This window comes from Schistocerca gregaria, unplaced genomic scaffold (assembly GCF_023897955.1).
Source record: "Schistocerca gregaria isolate iqSchGreg1 unplaced genomic scaffold, iqSchGreg1.2 ptg001216l, whole genome shotgun sequence".
NCBI classification, from domain to species: Eukaryota; Metazoa; Arthropoda; class Insecta; order Orthoptera; family Acrididae; genus Schistocerca; species Schistocerca gregaria.
In genome coordinates, this window is record NW_026062538.1 from 42,501 (window position 1) to 52,500 (window position 10,000).

The 10,000-nt window shown below is 54.0% G+C and overlaps 2 non-coding genes and 1 pseudogene across 2 annotated transcripts; all 3 read left to right on the forward strand.

Moving 5' to 3' along the window:
- The first annotated feature begins 4,698 nt into the window (after positions 1–4,698).
- Positions 4,699–6,591, forward strand: LOC126329762 (small subunit ribosomal RNA). Its single transcript, XR_007562517.1, has one exon. It is a non-coding gene; the product is annotated as a small subunit ribosomal RNA (ribosomal RNA).
- Positions 6,592–6,947: 356 nt separating this feature from the next.
- LOC126329778 (5.8S ribosomal RNA) lies at positions 6,948–7,102 on the forward strand. Its single transcript, XR_007562530.1, has one exon. It is a non-coding gene; the product is annotated as a 5.8S ribosomal RNA (ribosomal RNA).
- A 188-nt stretch (positions 7,103–7,290) lies between these two features.
- Positions 7,291–10,000, forward strand: part of LOC126329775 (large subunit ribosomal RNA) — a 5,385-nt pseudogene continuing 2,675 nt past the window's right edge.

Consider the following 10,000-nt stretch of genomic DNA (forward strand, 5'->3'; position numbering starts at 1 on the left):
GCACAATACCCCACTCCTCCGACAACTACCATTGCTCAGATAAATCAACACCACCAACACACATCCTACACAGAGGGGCACCAAATATCATCCCCCGCCCTCGTGTTATACCACATGAAAAATTGCAGAAGTGAGAGACACACATCCGCCAGCCTCTTGCTACAAGCATCGAACCGACGTGACGTATCTGACGGTGACTCAGGCATCCGTGTACTGCCACCACTATCCACCCCCCCCCCCCTCTCTCTCTGCCCCCTTCCCACACAATACCAAATTTAACCAACTTTATCGCTTAACCTAACTGTGGCTGTACCAGTTTATCGCTTAACCTAACTGTGGCTGTACCAGTTTATCGCTTAACCTAACTGTGGCTGTACCAGTTTATCGCTTAACCTAACTGTGGCTGTACCAGTTTATCGCTTAACCTAACTGTGGCTGTACCAGTTTATCGCTTAACCTAACTGTGGCTGTACCAGTTTATCGCTTAACCTAACTGTGGCTGTACCAGTTTATCGCTTAACCTAACTGTGGCTGTACCAGTTTATCGCTTAACCTAACTGTGGCTGTACCAGTTTATCGCTTAACCTAACTGTGGCTGTACCAGTTTATCGCTTAACCTAACTGTGGCTGTACCAGTTTATCGCTTAACCTAACTGTGGCTGTACCAGTTTATCGCTTAACCTAACTGTGGCTGTACCAGTTTATCGCTTAACCTAACTGTGGCTGTACCAGTTTATCGCTTAACCTAACTGTGGCTGTACCAGATTATCGCTTAACCTAACTGTGGCTGTACCAGATTATCGCTTAACCTAACTGTGGCTGTACCAGATTATCGCTTAACCTAACTGTGGCTGTACCAGATTATCGCTTAACCTAACTCAATTTGTCCCTTAACCTAACTCAATTTGTCCCTTAACCTAACTCAAGTTGTCCCTTAACCTAACTCAAGTTGTCCCTTAACCTAACTCAAGTTGTCCCTTAACCTAACTCAAGTTGTCCCTTAACCTAACTCAATTTGTCCCTTAACCTAACTCAATTTGTCCCTTAACCTAACTCAAGTTGTCCCTTAACCTAACTCAAGTTGTCCCTTAACCTAACTCAAGTTGTCCCTTAACCTAACTCAAGTTGTCCCTTAACCTAACTCAAGTTGTCCCTTAACCTAACTCAAGTTGTCCCTTAACCTAACTCAATTTGTCCCTTAACCTAACTCAATTTGTCCCTTAACCTAACTCAATTTGTCCCTTAACCTAACTCAAGTTGTCCCTTAACCTAACTCAAGTTGTCCCTTAACCTAACTCAAGTTGTCCCTTAACCTAACTCAAGTTGTCCCTTAACCTAACTCAAGTTGTCCCTTAACCTAACTCAAGTTGTCCCTTAACCTAACTCAAGTTGTCCCTTAACCTAACTCAAGTTGTCCCTTAACCTAACTCAAGTTGTCCCTTAACCTAACTCAAGTTGTCCCTTAACCTAACTCAAGTTGTCCCTTAACCTAACTCAATTTGTCCCTTAACCTAACTCAATTTGTCCCTTAACCTAACTCAAGTTGTCCCTTAACCTAACTCAATTTGTCCCTTAACCTAACTCAATTTGTCCCTTAACCTAACTCAATTTGTCCCTTAACCTAACTCAAGTTGTCCCTTAACCTAACTCAAGTTGTCCCTTAACCTAACTCAAGTTGTCCCTTAACCTAACTCAAGTTGTCCCTTAACCTAACTCAAGTTGTCCCTTAACCTAACTCAAGTTGTCCCTTAACCTAACTCAAGTTGTCCCTTAACCTAACTCAAGTTGTCCCTTAACCTAACTCAAGTTGTCCCTTAACCTAACTCAAGTTGTCCCTTAACCTAACTCAAGTTGTCCCTTAACCTAACTCAATTTGTCCCTTAACCTAACTCAAGTTGTCCCTTAACCTAACTCAATTTGTCCCTTAACCTAACTCAATTTGTCCCTTAACCTAACTCAATTTGTCCCTTAACCTAACTCAATTTGTCCCTTAACCTAACTCAATTTGTCCCTTAACCTAACTCAATTTGTCCCTTAACCTAACTCAATTTGTCCCTTAACCTAACTCAATTTGTCCCTTAACCTAACTCAATTTGTCCCTTAACCTAACTCAAGTTGTCCCTTAACCTAACTCAAGTTGTCCCTTAACCTAACTCAAGTTGTCCCTTAACCTAACTCAAGTTGTCCCTTAACCTAACTCAAGTTGTCCCTTAACCTAACTCAAGTTGTCCCTTAACCTAACTCAAGTTGTCCCTTAACCTAACTCAAGTTGTCCCTTAACCTAACTCAAGTTGTCCCTTAACCTAACTCAAGTTGTCCCTTAACCTAACCCACGTTGTCCCTTAACCTAACCCACGTTGTCCCTTAACCTAACCCACGTTGTCCCTTAACCTAACCCACGTTGTCCCTTAACCTAACCCACGTTGTCCCTTAACCTAACCCACGTTGTCCCTTAACCTAACCCACGTTGTCCCTTAACCTAACCGACGTTGTCCCTTAACCTAACCCACGTTGTCCCTTAACCTAACCCACGTTGTCCCTTAACCTAACCCACGTTGTCCCTTAACCTAACCCACGTTGTCCCTTAACCTAACCCATGTTGTCCCTTAACCTAACCCACGTTGTCCCTTAACCTAACCCACGTTGTCCCTTAACCTAACCCACGTTGTCCCTTAACCTAACCCACGTTGTCCCTTAACCTAACCCACGTTGTCCCTTAACCTAACCCACGTTGTCCCTTAACCTAACCCACGTTGTCCCTTAACCTAACCCACGTTGTCCCTTAACCTAACCCACGTTGTCCCTTAACCTAACCCACGTTGTCCCTTAACCTAACCCACGTTGTCCCTTAACCTAACCCACGTTGTCCCTTTGCCTAACATAGTTCACTGCTCGGAATCTCTGGTGTCGTTGTTATCCTCATGTAGATGTCTTGCGAGTGTTGCTTACTTTCCACATATTCCTGCTATCCACTGTCAATTGTACTGCAATAGGACTATATCGCCGACCCCCCCCCTCCCCCCCCTCTGTCCCCCTCTGTCCCCCTCTTTGTGTCTCTGTCCTCTCAAGCTGGTCGGTCTGGCGTTTGAGTGTTAAATGAGCCTCGCAGCTGTTCAGTTGCATTCAGATGTCGACGCCCTCAGTGTACGTCGTGGTATGGTCTGTGTCCATTGTCCGCTGATGTCGTACGCGTAACCCACACGCTGTACCGATCATCGGTCGTTACGTACAGAGTGAAGTAGTGTGATACGTGTGACCGTACGCTGGCTGTGCCCAACGGTGTCGAATCTCAATTTCCATATGTTGTGCTTGATGCTACTTGTCTCGTCTCCCAATAACAGCTAGGTTGCACTGTGGTACGCCGTAGAGGCGTGTGGGAGGAACGTACGAACGCATTGTATGTCACCCTGGGTCGCTGGGGGTGGTGGTGCGGTGAGTCAGGTCAGGTCAGGTCAGCGTGAGCCGTCTGATGTAGTGACGCGTGTATTCCGACTTTGTCGTATTGCCTCACACAAAGTGCTACCCTGGTGGACCGCGTTCCATATCTGGGACATGCCGCAGATGCCGGTTGACAGTGGATCGCGGAAGGTACATCGCATACGTGCGCGGGCCACCTTCCACGTGTTCTCTTCTGCACATGTCGCAGTGTGTATGTGGTCTGATGTAGCGTGTCGTGACACATGACATCCTGGCATGCAAGAATTGTTGAATTCGCAAATGTAGGTGGACATCTACGTTTACTGCCCAAGATACGCAAATGAACTGGAAATCCGTTGTTGAGCGGTTGTTCACGCTGGAGGTGAATCTGTGATGGCGACGATCGGTACAGCTATTAACCGGTTGTTTCAGCGGTACCCGCCACATCCACACGCGTGACTAGGCCCATGTGGGTATGAAGCGATACGCGGCGGTGGCTTGGTGGGACTGTTCCCGGCCGGTGAAGGGGGGCCGCCCGGCGTGTTGGCCGCGCGCTGCGTGGGCGCACGCGCAACAGGCGGCTGGTGGGGGGCGCCGAGTGGCAGGAGCGCCAGCCGACGGGCCCGGCAGGCGGCGCAGCTACGCTGCGGCGCACCCTGCACGCGGCGCCTGGCGGCCAAAGTTGGTTCAGCCGAGCCCGGTGCGAAGCGCGGTGGACATCTGCAGTGTGCTGGTCTGATTGAGGACTGTGTGCGTTGAGGATGCGCCGCCGCCTGGCACTCGGCGCCGCGACGCCGTCTGCTGCTCGGTCGCCCCAGCGGTTCTCGCAGGTGGTTTGTATCGCAGTTGTGCGGACTTGTTGGCGCGTGCGCTGTGCTGGGAGAGTTCGCTTCTGCACCCAAGTGGGGCTTTGCCCTTGTGTGGCGCTGGCGTTGGAGCTGCCGGTCACCATAGGTGGCGCGTGTTGTCTCCCGCCGGCAATGCCACGACAGCACGCTCCCGGGCCTCTGTCGGCAGCGGCAAGCTCAGTTGGGAGCAAGGGTGTTCGCACTAAAACCGTCTACTCGCCTAACTCCGGGCGATTGCGCCTCTCTCGAAACCGACCAAGTACCTAGGACGGCGCTGCGCGCCGCCGGGACCTGAGAGGGTTTCGAGGTGTATCGTGCAGGGGAGCTCGGCCTCCTCCTGTTTGCAGAATAATTGAGCGGACGCTTGCGTGTTCGCGCGGGCCCCCGGGACACACTCCCGGGCGGCCGGCTGCTCAGCTCTAGTTGACGCAGCTCCCTGGTTGATCCTGCCAGTAGTCATATGCTTGTCTCAAAGATTAAGCCATGCATGTCTCAGTACAAGCCGCATTAAGGTGAAACCGCGAATGGCTCATTAAATCAGTTATGGTTCCTTAGATCGTACCCACGTTACTTGGATAACTGTGGTAATTCTAGAGCTAATACATGCAAACAGAGTCCCGACCAGAGATGGAAGGGACGCTTTTATTAGATCAAAACCAATCGGATTGGCTTGTCTGGTCCGTTTGCCTTGGTGACTCTGAATAACTTTGGGCTGATCGCACGGTCCTCGTACCGGCGACGCATCTTTCAAATGTCTGCCTTATCAACTGTCGATGGTAGGTTCTGCGCCTACCATGGTTGTAACGGGTAACGGGGAATCAGGGTTCGATTCCGGAGAGGGAGCCTGAGAAACGGCTACCACATCCAAGGAAGGCAGCAGGCGCGCAAATTACCCACTCCCGGCACGGGGAGGTAGTGACGAAAAATAACGATACGGGACTCATCCGAGGCCCCGTAATCGGAATGAGTACACTTTAAATCCTTTAACGAGTATCTATTGGAGGGCAAGTCTGGTGCCAGCAGCCGCGGTAATTCCAGCTCCAATAGCGTATATTAAAGTTGTTGCGGTTAAAAAGCTCGTAGTTGGATTTGTGTCCCACGCTGTTGGTTCACCGCCCGTCGGTGTTTAACTGGCATGTATCGTGGGACGTCCTGCCGGTGGGGCGAGCCGAAGGGGTGCTTTCGCGTCCCGAGGCGGACCCCGTTTAAATCCTACCAGGGTGCTCTTTGTTGAGTGTCTCGGTGGGCCGGCACGTTTACTTTGAACAAATTAGAGTGCTTAAAGCAGGCAAGCCCGCCTGAATACTGTGTGCATGGAATAATGGAATAGGACCTCGGTTCTATTTTGTTGGTTTTCGGAACCCGAGGTAATGATTAATAGGGACAGGCGGGGGCATTCGTATTGCGACGTTAGAGGTGAAATTCTTGGATCGTCGCAAGACGAACAGAAGCGAAAGCATTTGCCAAGTATGTTTTCATTAATCAAGAACGAAAGTTAGAGGTTCGAAGGCGATCAGATACCGCCCTAGTTCTAACCATAAACGATGCCAGCCAGCGATCCGCCGCAGTTCCTCCGATGACTCGGCGGGCAGCCTCCGGGAAACCAAAGCTTTTGGGTTCCGGGGGAAGTATGGTTGCAAAGCTGAAACTTAAAGGAATTGACGGAAGGGCACCACCAGGAGTGGAGCCTGCGGCTTAATTTGACTCAACACGGGAAACCTCACCAGGCCCGGACACCGGAAGGATTGACAGATTGATAGCTCTTTCTTGATTCGGTGGGTGGTGGTGCATGGCCGTTCTTAGTTGGTGGAGCGATTTGTCTGGTTAATTCCGATAACGAACGAGACTCTAGCCTGCTAACTAGTCGCGTGACATCCTTCGTGCTGTCAGCGATTACTTTTCTTCTTAGAGGGACAGGCGGCTTCTAGCCGCACGAGATTGAGCAATAACAGGTCTGTGATGCCCTTAGATGTTCTGGGCCGCACGCGCGCTACACTGAAGGAATCAGCGTGTCTTCCTAGGCCGAAAGGTCGGGGTAACCCGCTGAACCTCCTTCGTGCTAGGGATTGGGGCTTGCAATTGTTCCCCATGAACGAGGAATTCCCAGTAAGCGCGAGTCATAAGCTCGCGTTGATTACGTCCCTGCCCTTTGTACACACCGCCCGTCGCTACTACCGATTGAATGATTTAGTGAGGTCTTCGGACTGGTACGCGGCATCGACTCTGTCGTTGCCGATGCTACCGGAAAGATGACCAAACTTGATCATTTAGAGGAAGTAAAAGTCGTAACAAGGTTTCCGTAGGTGAACCTGCGGAAGGATCATTACCGACTAGACTGCATGTCTTTCGATGTGCGTGTCGTGTCGCGCAACACGCTACCTGTACGGCCGTGCGCCGCGTGCGGAACCACGCGTGCCTCTCAAAACTAGCGGAAGTGTTGTTGTTGTGTGGTACGAGCGCTGAAGCTCTGGAGCGGCTGGCCTGCGGTACCTGGCGCCTGGCGCCGGTTTTGAATGACGTTCGCCCGAGTGCCTGTCCGCTCCGGTGTGGAGCCGTACGACGCCCATCGGCTGTGAGGCCGTTGGACACAAAAAAAATAGTGGAACAGGGGCCGTCAGACGCCTCAGTCCCGCAAATGCTACTGTCTTGAAAGAGACAGTGGGAGACTGAAAAGGAAAAGATCACCCAGGACGGTGGATCACTCGGCTCGTGGGTCGATGAAGAACGCAGCAAATTGCGCGTCGACATGTGAACTGCAGGACACATGAACATCGACGTTTCGAACGCACATTGCGGTCCATGGATTCCGTTCCCGGGCCACGTCTGGCTGAGGGTCGGCTACGTATACTGAAGCGCGCGGCGTTTGTCCCGCTTCGGAGACGTGGGAGTGTCGTGGTCGCCTGTGTGGCCGGCCGCGTCTCCTTAAACGTGCGATGCGCGCCCGTCGCCTGGCGGTTCGCATACCGGTACTTTCTCGGTAGCGTGCACAGCCGGCTGGCGGTGTGGCGTGCGACACCTCGTACAACGACCTCAGAGCAGGCGAGACTACCCGCTGAATTTAAGCATATTACTAAGCGGAGGAAAAGAAACTAACAAGGATTCCCCCAGTAGCGGCGAGCGAACAGGGAAGAGTCCAGCACCGAACCCCGCAGGCTGCCGCCTGTCGTGGCATGTGGTGTTTGGGAGGGTCCACTACCCCGACGCCTCGCGCCGAGCCCAAGTCCAACTTGAATGAGGCCACGGCCCGTAGAGGGTGCCAGGCCCGTAGCGGCCGGTGCGAGCGTCGGCGGGACCTCTCCTTCGAGTCGGGTTGCTTGAGAGTGCAGCTCCAAGTGGGTGGTAAACTCCATCTGAGACTAAATATGACCACGAGACCGATAGCGAACAAGTACCGTGAGGGAAAGTTGAAAAGAACTTTGAAGAGAGAGTTCAAAAGTACGTGAAACCGTTCTGGGGTAAACGTGAGAAGTCCGAAAGGTCGAACGGGTGAGATTCACGCCCATCCGGCCACTGGCCCCCGCCCTCGGCAGATGGGGCCGGCCGCCCGCGCGGAGCAATCCGCGGCGGGGTCGTGTCCGGTTGCCTTTCCACTCGCCGCGGGGTGGGGCCGTTCCGGTGTGCGGTGGGCCGCACTTCTCCCCTAGTAGGACGTCGCGACCCGCTGGGTGCCGGCCTACGGCCCGGGTGCGCAGCCTGTCCTTCCGCGGGCCTCGGTTCGCGTCTGTTGGGCAGAGCCCCGGTGTCCTGGCTGGCTGCTCGGCGGTATATCTGGAGGAGTCGATTCGCCCCTTTGGGCGCTCGGGCTCCCGGCAAGCGCGCGCGGTTCTTCCCGGATGACGGACCTACCTGGCCCGGCCCCGGACCCGCGCCGCTGTTGGCTCGGGATGCTCTCGGGCGGAATAATCGCTCCCGTCAGCGGCGCTTCAGCTTTGGACAATTTCACGACCCGTCTTGAAACACGGACCAAGGAGTCTAACATGTGCGCGAGTCATTGGGCTGTACGAAACCTAAAGGCGTAATGAAAGTGAAGGTCTCGCCTTGCGCGGGCCGAGGGAGGATGGGGCTTCCCCGCCCTTCACGGGGCGGCGGCCTCCGCACTCCCGGGGCGTCTCGTCCTCATTGCGAGGTGAGGCGCACCTAGAGCGTACACGTTGGGACCCGAAAGATGGTGAACTATGCCTGGCCAGGACGAAGTCAGGGGAAACCCTGATGGAGGTCCGTAGCGATTCTGACGTGCAAATCGATCGTCGGAGCTGGGTATAGGGGCGAAAGACTAATCGAACCATCTAGTAGCTGGTTCCCTCCGAAGTTTCCCTCAGGATAGCTGGTGCTCGTACGAGTCTCATCCGGTAAAGCGAATGATTAGAGGCCTTGGGGCCGAAACGACCTCAACCTATTCTCAAACTTTAAATGGGTGAGATCTCCGGCTTGCTTGATATGCTGAAGCCGCGAGCAAACGACTCGGATCGGAGTGCCAAGTGGGCCACTTTTGGTAAGCAGAACTGGCGCTGTGGGATGAACCAAACGCCGAGTTAAGGCGCCCGAATCGACGCTCATGGGAAACCATGAAAGGCGTTGGTTGCTTAAGACAGCAGGACGGTGGCCATGGAAGTCGGAATCCGCTAAGGAGTGTGTAACAACTCACCTGCCGAAGCAACTAGCCCTGAAAATGGATGGCGCTGAAGCGTCGTGCCTATACTCGGCCGTCAGTCTGGCAGTCATGGCCGGTCCTCGCGGCCGGCCGCGAAGCCCTGACGAGTAGGAGGGTCGCGGCGGTGGGCGCAGAAGGGTCTGGGCGTGAGCCTGCCTGGAGCCGCCGTCGGTGCAGATCTTGGTGGTAGTAGCAAATACTCCAGCGAGGCCCTGGAGGGCTGACGCGGAGAAGGGTTTCGTGTGAACAGCCGTTGCACACGAGTCAGTCGATCCTAAGCCCTAGGAGAAATCCGATGTTGATGGGGGCCGTCATAGCATGATGCACTTTGTGCTGGCCCCCGTTGGGCGAAAGGGAATCCGGTTCCTATTCCGGAACCCGGCAGCGGAACCGATATAAGTCGGGCCCCTCTTTTAGAGATGCTCGTCGGGGTAACCCAAAAGGACCCGGAGACGCCGTCGGGAGATCGGGGAAGAGTTTTCTTTTCTGCATGAGCGTTCGAGTTCCCTGGAATCCTCTAGCAGGGAGATAGGGTTTGGAACGCGAAGAGCACCGCAGTTGCGGCGGTGTCCCGATCTTCCCCTCGGACCTTGAAAATCCGGGAGAGGGCCACGTGGAGGTGTCGCGCCGGTTCGTACCCACATCCGCAGCAGGTCTCCAAGGTGAAGAGCCTCTAGTCGATAGAATAATGTAGGTAAGGGAAGTCGGCAAATTGGATCCGTAACTTCGGGATAAGGATTGGCTCTGAGGATCGGGGCGTGTCGGGCTTGGTCGGGAAGTGGGTCAGCGCTAACGTGCCGGGCCTGGGCGAGGTGAGTGCCGTAGGGGTGCCGGTAAGTGCGGGCGTTTAGCGCGGGCGTGGTCTGCTCTCGCCGTTGGTTGGCCTCGTGCTGGCCGGCGGTGCAGGATGCGCGCGCCTGCGCGGCGTTCGCGCCCTGGTGCTTCAACCTGCGTGCAGGATCCGAGCTCGGTCCCGTGCCTTGGCCTCCCACGGATCTTCCTTGCTGCGAGGCCGCGTCCGCCTTAGCGTGCTCCTCCGGGGGCGCGCGGGTGCGCGGATTCTCTTCGGCCGCCATTCAACGAT